The following is a 13,572-nucleotide window of genomic DNA, read 5'->3' as shown; positions in this document are numbered from 1 at the left end:
TTTACTTATGATGGGGTTAATGGGAAGTGGCTCATGGTAAGTCAAGGAACACCTGTAAAATTAAAAAACTTTAATATGGTAGCCAGTGGCACATTTCAAGTGCTTAATAGCCATATGTGGCTACTGGCTACTATCCTGATAGCAGCAAAGATACAGAACCTTTCCACCATTACAGAGTTATACGAGATGGCCCTGTTTTATTATTTCTTTCTTTATTATTTATTTTTGAGACAGAGTCTCCCTCTGTCACCCAGGCTAGAGTGCAGCGGCGTGATCTTGGCTCACTGCAACCTCCACCTCCTGGGTTCAAGCAATTATCCTGCCTTAGCCTCCTAAGTAGCTGTGGCCACAGGCACACGCCACCATGTCCAGCTAATTTTTGTTTTTGTTTTTTTCTTTTTGAAACAGGGTCTTACTCTGTCACCCAGGCTGGAGTGCAGTGGCATGATCTCGGCTCACTGCAACCTCCACCTCCCAGGTTCAAGCAATTCTCCTGCCTTTGCCTCCCGAGTAGCTGGGATTACAGGTGCATGCCACCATGCTTGGCTAGGTTTTGTATTTTTAGTAGAGATGGGTTTTCACCATATTGGCCAGGCTGGTCTCAAACTCCTGACCTCAGGTCTCCCAAGTGCTGGGATTATGGTGGCTCCCATTTTAGATATGTAGTTATATGACAATGCAAGGAAGAATATATTTGCTTAGTGTGTGTGCCTTGTTTTCTCAGTGAGAGACCAAAAGGTTTTTTTTTTTTTTTTTTTTTTAAGACAGTCTCACTCTGTTGCCAGGGTGGAGTACAGTGGCACGATCTTGGCTCACTGCAACCCCAGCCTCCTGGTTTCAAGGGATTCTCCTGCCTCAGCCTCCCAAGTAGCTGGGACTACAGGCGTGCCACCACGCCCAACTAATTTTTGTATTTTTAGTAGAGATGGGGTTTCACCATTTTGGCCAGGATGGTCTTGATCTCTTGACCTTGTGATCTGCCCACCTTGGCCTCCCAAAGTGCTGGGATTACAGGCGTGAGCCACCACACCTGGCCCAAAACATTTCTATGCTCAGTAATCTTCGCTTACATTTATTTTGTAAACTTAGTGCACCTAACCAGTGCTGGATATATAAGAAATACTTGGTAAGTATTTGTTGAATTCATTTTTTAGTACTTAGTGGGCAGTGCACCATTAAAGTGTATGAATTTTGAAATAGGAAACCAAGTTTCTGGCCCCTTCTCTTCTGTAAACTAGCATGTGACTTAGAATATCTCATTTAACTGAAGCAGGTCAGTTTCCTCAAGGGTAAACAGTTGTAGACTGGACTATATTGGAAGATTCTTCCAGGTTTGGAATTTTGTGGTACATATGGAGTATTCACTTTTAAATAAAAATATACACCCCCCCACCCCCCAAACACACACACACACACACACACACAATGAAAAGTAGCAGGTTAAAAAATATTCTAGCTTATTTTAAACTTCATTTGTCCTGGAAGGCTGAGGCAGGCGTTATCAGTTGAGGTCAGGAGTTCGAGACCAGCCTGGCCAACATGGTGAAACCCCGTCTTTACTAAAAATACAAAAGTTAGGCTGGGTGCAGTGTCTCATGCCTGTAACCCCAGCATTTTGGGAGTCCAAGACAGGTGGATGACTTGAGGTCAGGAGTTCAAGACCAGCCTGGCCAACATGGTGAAACCCTGTCTCTACTAAAATATACAAAAGAAAAAAAAAAAATTGCCAGGTGTGATCTCAGATACTTGGCAGGCTGAGGCAGGAGGATCGCTTGAATCTGGGAGGCGGAGGTTGCAGTGAGCCAAGATCACACCACTGCACTCCAGCCTGAGCAACAGAGCTAGATTCTGTCTCAAAAAAAAAAAAAAAAAAAAAAAATTAGCCAGGTGTGGTGGCATACGCCTGTAGTCCCAGCTACTTGGGAGGCTGAGGTGGGAGGATTGCTTGAACCCAGGAGGTGGAGGTTGCAGTGAGCCAAGATCACGCCACTACACTGCAGGGTGGCTGCCTGGGCAAGAGAGAGTGAGACTGTCTCAAAAAATAAAATAAAAAGGCCGGGCGCGGTGGCTCACGCTTGTAATCCCAGCACTTTGGGAGGCCGAGGCGGGCGGATCACGAGGTCAGGAGATCGAGACCAAGGTGAAACCCCGTCTCTACTAAAAATACAAAAAATTAGCCGGGCGTGGTGGTGGACGCCTGTAGTCCCAGCTACTCGGAGAGGCTGAGGCAGGAGAATGGCGTGAACCCGGGAGGCGGAGCTTGCAGTGAGCCGAGATCGCGCCACTACACTCCAGCCTGGGTGAAAGAGCGAGACTCCGTCTCAAAAAAAAAATAAAAATAAAAAAATAAAATAAAATAAAATAAAAATAAAACAAACAAAAAACCAACAACTTCATTTATCTAATTTTCCAAAGATATAAGCCTAGCATTTCAGGATTAAATTCTCTGCCACAGCTACAGCTGAATTGGTGGGCAAGTCAGATGGAGAGGTAGTTGCCTTCGTCAAACCTGGTGAGGTTTTATACTGTTTTTAGTCTCACTGCATGCAGCAGTCACCAGTCAATGCTGCCAACCCTTTTCCATTGCTCTAAGTCAGGCATCAGTAAACTGTGGTTTATTGTCTGTTTATATATGGCCCTCTAGCTAATGGTTTTTACATTTTTAAAGGGTTGCAAAAAAAAAAAAAAAAAGAACCAGACTGGGCAGCACAGTGAGACCCTGTCTCTACAGAAAATAAAAAAATTAGCCAAGTGTAGTGAAGCACACCTGCAGTCTACTCAGGAGGCCGAAGCAGGAGGATCCCTGGAGCCAGGGAGGTTGAGGCTGCAGTGAGCTGTTATGGCACCACTGTCCTCCAGTCTGGGTGACAGAAGGAGATCCTGTCTCAAAAACAAAAAACAAAAACCCCAAAAACAAAGAAACAAACAAAAGAATAATATGTAACAGAAACCACATGGTTTGCAAAGCCTATAGTATTTACCTAGCCTATGACAGAAATGTTTGCCATCCCCTGTACTCAGTGACTTTCCTGTATAGACCCAACCATTTTTTAAGGTGAGTCGTTTTCTGAAGTGTTATAAGGTCCTGTGACTCAAACACCGTGGAATTAAACTCCGTCTTCTCTATGATTTAGAAAGAACTCTGAAGACAGGGAAGGGCAGCCAGGCTGGCGGGGAGTAGACGGGGACCCTCGGCTTGATCAGTTTTGTATTGAAATACTACAAAGTAGCAGGACCCCGTGTTCTGAAGGCAGAAAGCGAGTCATTGGATCCAGAGTCTGTGTGTTCTGGTCTTGGCTTTGGGAATTTGATGAGTCACGGTTTCTGGCTGTGTCCTTCTTGACTTACAGCTTTCACAAGAATGAATTCTGAAGGCCCCATGAAGGGGGAGAGCTGTGAGAATCGTCATCTAAGGTCCATGCTTGCATTTCAGTTTGTCTTTCTTTTTCTTTTTCTTCTTGCTGCCTCTCCTTTCAGCACTCCGGGGATCTAGATTGGATGGGCAGCTAAAGGGACTCAAATGAAGAGGCAAGAGCCAAACTTCAGGCCTTAGAGCAGGGCTGGGCCAGTATCTGAATTCTGATAGCAGCACTGCCAGGCAGCCCCAGGGCAAATGCAAAGTTGATTGGTTTTTCTTAAGAACTCTTACTTTTCTTTCTGATGCTCACTGCCAGGTGTCCAAGGGCCCTGGAGCTTCCCAAATCTCCTTTCTACTTAAGCCTATTCCCTAGGTTTTTACCAAGCCTTGGTTTTTAAAATGCACCTCTTCTTAGTTACCAAAAAACTCCAGTTTTGGCATTTTTTGCCCTATTTATCCTTTTTTTCCCCCTCCTCTCCTTGTCCCATTCTTTCCTCTAGGCTATTTTCAAAGTATACATAACTGCCTTTAGAATAATCCAGTGTGCCTCACCTTAATAAAAATCCAGATTTACAAAACAAAAATTGTTTGAAAGGTGAATCTTTTAGTTAAAGAAATCTGGCCAGCCAGGCGCGGTGGCTCACGCTTGTAATCCCAGCACTTTGGGAGGCCGAGGCGGGAGGATCATGAGGTCAGGAGATCGAGACCACGGTGAAACCCTGTCTCTACTAAAAATACAAAAATGAGCCGGGCGTGGTGGCGGGCGCCTGTAGTCCCAGCTACTCAGAGAGGCTGAGGCAGGAGAACGGCGTGAACCCGGGAGGCGGAGCTTGCAGTGAGCCGAGATCACGCCACTGCACTCCAGCCTGAGTGACAGAGCGAGACATTGTCTCAAAAAAAAAAAAAAAAAAAAAAGCCGGGCGCGGTGGCTCACGCTTGTAATCCCAGCACTTTGGGAGGCCGAGGCGGGCGGATCACGAGGTCAGGAGATCGAGACCACGGTGAAACCCCGTCTCTACTAAAAATACAAAAAATTAGCCGGGCGTGGTGGCGGGCGCCTGTAGTCCCAGCTACTCGGAGAGGCTGAGGCAGGAGAATGGCGTGAACCCGGGAGGCGGAGCTTGCAGTGAGCCGAGATTGCGCCACTGCACTCCAGCCTGGGCGACAGAGCGAGACTCCGTCTCAAAAAAAAAAAAAAAAAAAAAAAAAAAAAAAAAAAAAAAAATCTGGCCAATATGAAAGACTAGCATCTCTTTTTTTATGTTTATCACTTTGTTTGTTTGTTTGTTTGTGACAGTCTCACTCTGTGATCTGCAATCCCACCTCCTGGGTTCAAGCGATTCTCGTGCCTCAGCTTCCCAAGTAGCTGGGACTACAGGTGTGCTAATAGTCGTATTTTGTACTAATAAAATAGCTGGCTAATTTTTGTATTTTTAGTAGAGACAGGGTTTCGCCATGTTGGCCAGGCTGGTTTCAAACTCCTGGCCTCAAGCAATCTGCGCACCTTGGCCTCCCAAAGTGCTGAGATTACAGACCTGAGCCATCATGCCTGGCCATGTTTATCACTTTCTACATTTCATTATAGCAAGCGGTAACTAGGGGAGGTCCCCTAGTTGAGTGCAAGCAGATTCATTTTTGTATTTGCAGATCACGTAACAGTGAAATTCATAGCCTTACCCCCATACTGGATCATAAAAATATTTTACTTTCCCTATTTTGTTTACTATCGCCGGGCGCGGTGGCTCACGCCTGTAATCCCAGCACTTTGGGAGGCTGAGGCGGGCGGATCACGAGGTCAGGAAATCGAGACCATCCTGGCTAACACGGTGAAACCCTGTCTCTACTAAAAATACAAAAAAAAAATTAGCTGGGCGCGGTGGCGGGCGCCTGTAGTCCCAGCTACTCGGGAGGCTGAGGCAGGAGAATGGCGTGAACCCAGGAGGCGGAGCTTGCAGTGAGCCGAGATAGTGCCACCGCAGTCCGGCCTGGGCGAAAGAGCGAGACTCCGTCTCAAAAAAAAAAGAAAAAAAGGAAATGTTTACTATCAAGCCTGAGCTCATTCAATATATCCAGTGGCCTGGATCAGGATCATGTGAAAAACAGGACCTTGGCTTGCTTACAACGTTTGCATTTGTTTTGGTTGGTACAGATTCATTTGGATCAATTCCCAACTTATTCTCAAAGAAGATTCTAGCACAGTACCAGGCTCCCAGTGGCTTTTCATTCATAGTAATGAGCATTAGCCGAGCATGGTGACATGCACCTGTAGTCCTAGCTACTCAGGAGGCTGAAGCAGGAGGATTGCTTGAGCCCAGGAGGTCAAGGCTGCAGTGAGCTGAGCGGTGTCTGTGCACCATTGCTGCATTCTAGAATTCCCAGCCCGGAACTATGCTGTTGTCATGCCCAGGAAAGCATCCATGAGAAAAGCCTGTTCTGAGTCTGAATGCCGACTCCAGTTCTGGATAGAATTCCTTGACACACACGGCACTTCTAGCCTTGGTTTTCATGGTTGCTGTGATAGCAGAACACACAGCTGTGAAACAGAGAGAAGATGAGCAACAGAAATTGACGTGCTAAAATGTGAGATGAAAATATGCAGAAAAGCCAACCATCTTTAGACATCTCATTTATTCAGAGTTCAGTGTAAGCCTAATAGGTACAAGCTGAGATTTTGGAGTCTGGTGGGTTCCAGTCTTGCTTTCCACCAATAATTAGCTTCACTTGACTTCTTTGGGTTTCCGTTTCCTCATTTGTATGAGAAAATAGGGATCATGAGAGTACTTGGTACATAAGATTTGGCACGAGGTTGTATATGTCGAGAATTTAGCACTGTGTCTAGTACACAGCAGGTGCTTAATAAATGTTCGTATTAGTGTTTTAGCACATGTGGGAGGGACATAGCCCAGTGCAGTGTTTCTCAAATTTTGGGGACTCTAGACATCTTCACAGACAGATAAGATACAGGGCACTCAGTTAGCTATAACTTCAGATAAGCAGTACATAACCTTTTAGTACAAATATTTCCCATTCTATGGAACATATATGAAAATATTCATTTCTTATCTGAAATTTAAGTTTAATTGGGCACCCTGAAGTTTTATTTGCTAAATCTGACAACCCTGTTTTCCTTTTCTTTTCCTTTTTTTTTTTTTTGAGACAGGGCTTACTCTGTCACCCAGGCTGGAGTGCAGTGGCGCCATTACTGCTCACTGCCGCTTCAACCTCCCAGGCTCAGGTAATCCTCTCACCTCAGCCTCCAAAGTAGCTGGGACCACAGGTGCATGCCACTATGCCTGGCTAATTTTTGGTATTTTTTGTAGAGACAATGTTTCACCACGTCACCCTGGCTGATTTTTTTTTTTCTTTTCTAGATGGAGTTTTGGTCTTGGCACCCAGGCTGGAGTGCAGTGGCGTGATCTCAGCTCACTGCAACCTCTGCCTCCTGGGTTCAAGCAATTCTCCTGCCTCAGCCTCCCGAGTAGCTAGGAGTACAGGTGCCCGCCACCACGCCCAGCTAATTTTTGTATTTTTCATAGAGACAGGGTTTCACCATGTTGGCCGGGCTGGTCTCCAACTCCTAACCTCAGGCTATCTGCCCATCTTGGCCTCCCAAAGTGCTGGGATTATAGGTGTGAGCCACCACACCTGGCCTACCATGGCTGATCGTGAACTCCTGAGCCCAAGCCAGGAGGGCTGGGATTACAGGCATGAGCCACTGTGCCCAGCCCTGTTTTTATATTCTTAAAAATTATTAACCAGGTGTGGTGGCTCATTCCTATAATCCCAGCACTTTGGGAGGCTGAGGCGGGTGGGTCACTTGAGGTCAGGAGTTCAAGATCAGCCTGGCCAACAGGGTGAAACCCTGTCTCTACTAAAAATATCAAAAATTAGCCAGGTGTGGTGGCGCATGCCTATAATCCTAGCTACTTGGGAGGCTGAGGCATAAGAATTGCTTGAACCCGGGAGGCAGAGGTTGCAGTGAGCCGAGATCATACCACTGCACTCCAGCCTGGGTGAGTGAGACTCTGTCTGAAAAAAAAAAAACAAAAAGATTTTTGAGAAATGCAAAGTGCTTTTAAAGTGCTTTTATTTGGGTTCTATATATTGATATTTACTGCATTAGAAATTAAAATTAAGAAAAATATATTAATTCCTTTAACAAGAATAATAGTAAGCTCATTTTTTACGAAAATGTTTTCATTAAAAATAATTATATTTCCAAAAAAAAGTAGACAAAGAGAAGATCATGTTGTTTGTATTTTTTCAAATCTCTTTAATGATTGGCTTGATAGAAGTCAGTTGTATGCTCATATTTACTTCTGCTTCAATCTATTGAGGTATGTCATTTTCATTGAAGTTCTATAGGGAAAGAAAATTCAACCTCACAAAGATATGCAATTGGAAAAGGGAGGAATATTATAGTAGACTTTTTGGATTATTGTGAACATTCTTCTTTGATACTAAACCCAAACTCTACAAGAGGTAGGTTTGTTTTGTTTTGTTTGAGATGGAGTCTTGCTCTGTTGCCCAGGCTGGAGTGCAGTGGCACAATCTCAGTTCACTGCACCCTCCGCCTCCCAGCTTCAAGAGATTCCTGCCTCAGCCTCCCGAGTATCTGGGATTACAGGCGCCTGCCACCATGCTGAGCTAATTTTTGTATCTTTAGTAGAAACAGGGCTTCACCATGTTGGACGGGCTGGCCTCGAACTCCTGACCTCAGGTAATCTGCCAGCCTTGGCCTCCCAAAGTGCTAGGCTTGCAGGCGTGAGCCACTGCACCCAGCCAAAAGGTAGTTTCTTAAAGGTTAGTTGCATGCGGAATCTGAAACCGTAGCAAGGAACTTTTCATGCTCTGTTACATTAAAATTGGTTGGTCCATCTTGAACTTTGAATGGACTGCTCACCCATGCATGATTCTGTAACATCATGGTTGGTTATTTGGAAAATATTGGTTCACTGAGTTGTGAAGATCTTCCAAATATTGAAACATTTCAGTATGTATTTTTAAAAATCCACATTTGTAAACGTCATAGCTGATCTCATGAGAAAAGTCTTTAATAACTGGCAAGCAGTCAAGCTCATGGTGATAAATGCAGGTTGCCCCCAAATTTTTTCTTCCTTTTTTTGCATTTTTTAAAATTATTTTTCTTCTCCTTGCACAGCAGGGCTAACTCATAGGCAGTACACCCAGAGTTAGCCAGGTTCCCCCATATTTAACTTTTGCTTGAAAGCTTGAATTTGATCATTGAAAATCAATACTGTCTGTTGTGTTCTTTGAAGTGCCAGGGTCACTTCATTCATTTTCTAGAAAATGTCTGCTAAATATTCAAGTCTAAATAATCATAGTTTGTTTTATCAAGTAGTTTAGCCTGTGACTCTCAAGTGATTTTTTCCTTGAGACAGCAATCGTAATTTGGTATACAGTAGAAGTGCTTTATCATACTTTCCATTTCATCACACAGAGTATTTTTAAAACATCTACTTGAATTGAGACTTAATTAAATAGGCTGGATGTAATGGCTCATGCCTGTAATCCCAGCACTTTGGGAGTCTGAGGCAGATGGATCACCTGAGGTCAGGAGTTCAAGACCAGCCTGGCCAACATGGTGAAACCCCATCTCTACTAAAAATACAAAAATTAGCTGGATGTGGTGGCAGGCGCCTGTAATTCCAGCTACTTGGGAGGCTGAGGCAGGAGAATCACTTGAACCCAGGAGATGGAGGTTACAGTGAGCCGAGATTGTGCCACTGCACTCCAGCCTGAGCAACAAGGAGACTCTGTCTCAAATAACAACAACAAAATTAAAATTAAAAAATTTTTAAAAATAAAAAAATAAAAATAAAATTAATACTGTTATCAAATACATTCTTAAGGAAAATTGGCTGAAAAAAAAAAAAGTAGGACAACTTCAAATGCCTGGTGGTAAAAAAATGCCACGATTACTAGTATACTTTGGTGGCACTGCCTCTTACACAACTAGAAGTTTTAGCCACCGTTGCCTTTTTATCACTAGTCAGTGTCAATGCCGTGTAAAAGGGAAATATGTTACTATGATTAAGAACCTTGGAGCCTCTCAGCATTCCAGGGACCTCACTTTGAGAACTGCTGGTCTAGTGGTTGATGTCCCCATGATAGGCAGTACTGGACGGTGTAGATTGATCTCCCCTCTCCTATTGCAGCCCCTCCTTCCTTGGGCAGTTTGGGAAAGCACTAAGAGGCCCTGGGCCCTTTCTTAGGCATCTGTTGAGGTTGGCTAGGTGATGGGCAGTTTCTGAGGTCACATTCATGGTGCTCTTTGAAGTCCTCTAAAGGGGTTTGAGTATGATTTGTGGGCATTCCTAAACCCTTGGAAGATTCTGGAAGATTTAGAAGCTCCAGATTAAATCTCTACCTCTCCTTTCTCCTCTATTATTTCCTAGTGTCCAAGGGAGCTCAAAACCCCTTTCAGAAGCTGAAACTATTCTGCAGGCCAAATATTTACTAGCCTCACAGATATTCAGGCTAGAAAGGGGCCCCTACAGCTGAAAGATGCTTTGGAATAGGCCTGGGGCGATAGAGCAGCACTTACCAGAGACACATTATTCTGGCCTATTGCAGCTCTGCAGCTGAAAATTCTAGGGGTATACCTGCATGCTGGCATACCAAAACAATAGAGAAAAAACTCCACTTAAAATCTCATGGCTGGAGGTGGAAAATGCTATTATAAAACATTTCTATTGCACAGAAGGCACAGTCGTTTCTCAGGGACACATAATTTAGTCTCTGAGCAGTGTGAGACTTTTATATGCCAAGTGCCGTATAGAACACAGGGAATTCTAATACAACCTACAGGGTTTAAAGTCAAATAACAAATTTGTGATCACAGAAAAAAAAGAACATAAAAGGCTTACCCAAAGTGGGAGAATCCATATTTTTTTGGTTGGATTTTATAGTCAAAGGAGGGCTTCAATATGAAATAGAGTTCATCAGTAGATTTCAAAGTGAACAGTAGAGATTATCTTAATTGGGGATAAGAGAGTAGGGTGGGCTGGGCACGGTGGCTTATGCCTGTAATCCCAGCACTTTGGGAGTCCAAGGCGGGTGGATCATGAAGTCAAGAGATCGAGACCATCCTGGCCAACATGGTGAAACCCCGTCTCTACTAAAAATACAAAAATTAGCTGGGCGTGGTGGTGGGCGCCTGTTGTCCCATCTACTTGGGAGGCTTAGGCAGGAGAATTGCTTGAACCCGGGAGATAGAGGTTGCAGTGAGCCAAGATCGTGCCACTGCACTCCAGCCTGGGCAACAATAGCGAGACTCCATCTCAAAAAAAAAAAAAAAAAGGAGGGGGTAGGGTGGAGGGAAGTGGGAGAGGAGGGTGAAGAGGCCAAGGTAAAGGATTGCAGGATGCTGGGTGTGGTGGCTCATGCCTGTAATCCCAGCACTTTGGGAGGCTGAGGTGGGCAGATCACCTGAGGTCAGGAGTTCGAGACCAGCCTGACCAACATGAGGTCAGGAGTTCGAGACCAGCCTGACCAACATGCAGAAACCCCATCTCTACCAAAAATATAAAATTAGCTGGGCATGGTGGCACACACCTGTAATCCCAGCTACTCGGGAGGCTGACGCAGGAGAATCGCTTGAACCTGGGAGGCGGAGATTGCAGTGGGCCAAGATCATTCCATTGCACTCCAGCCTGGGCAACAAGAGTGAAACTCCATCTCAAAAAAAAAAAGAGGATTGAAGGAGAAAAACAGGGTTGAACTGGTTCTGGTCAGAGGTTGGCAGAAAATACATGCAAGTAATTTTTATTTTTTGTTTTTTTTAAGGACAAGGTCTCACTCTGTTACCCAGGGTACAGTGGTGTGATCTTGGATCACTGCAGCCTCAACTACAATTCCTGGCCCAAGCAATCCTGCCACCTCAGCCTCCCAAGTAGCTGGGACCACAGGCACATGCTACCATGCCTAGATCATTTTTTATATTTTTTATAGAAGCGAGGGTCTCACTATCTTGCCCAGGCTAGTCTTAAACTCTGGGCTCAAGTGATCCTCCTGCCTGGGCCTCCCAGAGTGCTGAGACTACAGGTGTGAGCCACCACTCCTGGGGTGGATCTTGATTTAGACCAAGCTTGTCCAACCTCTAGCATGTCCAGGATGGCTTTGAATGTGGCCCAACACAAATTTATAAGCTTCCTTTGGGATTTTTTTTTTTTTTTGAAGCTCATAAGCTATCATTAGTATCAGTGTATTTTATGTGTGGCCCAAGACAATTCTTTCAGTGTGACCCAGGGAAGCCAAAAGATTGGACACCCCTGATTGGGTAGTAGACAGGCTCCTGGGGTGAGTAGGCTACAGTCTGCATGTGCATGAGAGTGTGACTCAGGCAAAGAGAAGGGCTCCAACTGGGACCTGCTTGGATTCTCAGATCTGTCATTATTAGCTGTGTATCCTTGGGCAGCCTCTCTGAGTCTGTCCTCTCATCTGTCTGTTTAATTAAATGAGTTGTCATATATCAAATACCTGATTATTGTAGGCACTTGAGAAGCGATGTTTACAGCTGGGCGCAGTTGCTCACGTCTGTAATCCCAGCACTTTGGGAGGCCGAGGCAGGTGGATCACTTGAGCTCAGGAGTTTGAGACCAGCCTGACCAACAAGGTGAAACCCCATCTCTAAAAAAATAGCAAAATTAGCCAGGTGCAGTGGTGTGTGCCTGTAGTCCCAGCTACTCAGGAGGCTGAGGCAGGAGAATCGCTTGAACCCGAGAGGTGGAGATTACAGTGCGCCGTGATGGCACCGCTGCACTCCAACATGGGTGACAGAGTGAGACTTCATCTCAAAGAAAAAAAAAAAAAAAGAAAGAAAAGAAACAATGCTTGTTTTGTGGTGTAATTTGATGGCTAGCTTATTTGCTATCTGGACTTCATAATCCCATTTGCTTATCCTCATTGAAATACAAAATAAATAAAAAATAAATAAAAGCAAAGCAACTACCTTAAAACCCCAAATTCTGGCATTTGTTTATATAGTGATCCTTCTGTATCCATGGGGGATTGGTTGCAGGCCCCCCAGATTTTGCAGCTCGCGTCCTCTATATAAAATGGTGCAGTATTTGCATATGACCTACACATATCTTCCCATATAGTTTGAGTCATCTGTAGATGACTTTGAATACCTAATCCAATGGAAATGTTAGTAAGTAGTCATTATGCTGTATTGTTTAGGGAATAATGACAAGAAAAGGAAGTCTGTATGTGTTTAGTGCAGACACAGCCGTCCTTTTTACATTTTTACATTTTTAATTTTTTGTGGGCACATAGTAGTATATATATTTATGGAGTACACGAGATTTTTGAATATTCTTGATCTGTGGTTAGTTGACATCAGGGATGCGGAACCCACAGATACTGAGGGCTGACTGTACGTAGAATATATGCCTTTGAAACACTGTTTTGAGGCCGGGCGTGGTGGCTCACGCTTGTAATCCCAGCACTTTGGGAGGCCGAGGCGGGCGGATCACGAGGTCAGGAGATCGAGACCACGGTGAAACCCCGTCTCTACTAAAAATACAAAAAAATTAGCCGGGCGTGGTGGCGGGCGCCTGTAGTCCCAGCTACTCGGAGAGGCTGAGGCAGGAGAATGGCGTGAACCCGGGAGGCGGAGCTTGCAGTGAGCCGAGATTGCGCCACTGTACTCCAGCCTGGGCGACAGAGCGAGACTCCGTCTCAAAAAAAAAAAAAAAAAAAAAAAAAAGAAACACTGTTTTGGATTCAGATTTTGTGTCTTCAGACTTTTTTCATCAAAATTTAAGTATATTTCTGAACAGTAAGGCATTGGACTCCATGCCAGGGGGTGCAGAGGTGAGTGTTCTGATGATCTAGAAAGCAGTTGAGGGTCAGGCACGGTGGCTCATGCCTGTAATCCCAGCACTTTGGGAGGCCGAAGTGGGTGGATCATTTGAGATCAGAAGTTCAAGACCAGCCTGACCAACATGGTGAAACCCCGTCTCTACTAAAACTATAAAGAAATTAGCCAGGTATGGTGGTGCATGCCTATAATCCCAGCTACTCAGGAGGCTGAGGCAGGAGAATCTCTTGAACCTGGGAGGTGGAGGTTGCAGTGAGCTGAGATTGCGCCACTGCACTCCAGCCTGGGCAACAGGGCGAGACTCCATGAAAAAAGAAAGAAGGAAGGAAGGAAGGAAGGAAGAGGGGAAGGAGGGAGGGATGGCATT

At 44.8% G+C, this 13,572-nt stretch overlaps 1 protein-coding gene across 21 annotated transcripts in view; it reads left to right on the top strand.

Annotated features, from left to right (window-relative positions):
- RBM47 (RNA binding motif protein 47) overlaps positions 1 to 13,572 on the top strand; it is a 261,367-nt gene that overhangs the window by 149,791 nt on the left and 98,004 nt on the right. The window contains exon 1 of one of the 21 annotated variants that reach the window (XM_063619827.1): positions 5,828 to 5,938. The exons of the other annotated variants lie outside the window; for them this stretch is intronic. The gene's annotated coding sequence lies outside the window, so the exon portion shown is untranslated. Of the gene's footprint in view, positions 1 to 5,827; positions 5,939 to 13,572 lie in introns of those variants that run through there. 21 annotated transcript variants of the gene reach the window in all.

The sequence above is a fragment of the Symphalangus syndactylus genome, chromosome 16 (assembly GCF_028878055.3).
Source record: "Symphalangus syndactylus isolate Jambi chromosome 16, NHGRI_mSymSyn1-v2.1_pri, whole genome shotgun sequence".
In the NCBI taxonomy this organism is placed as follows: Eukaryota; Metazoa; Chordata; class Mammalia; order Primates; family Hylobatidae; genus Symphalangus; species Symphalangus syndactylus.
The sequence above is the reverse complement of the archived record's forward strand: the minus strand, read 5'-3'. Positions and strand labels throughout refer to the sequence as shown.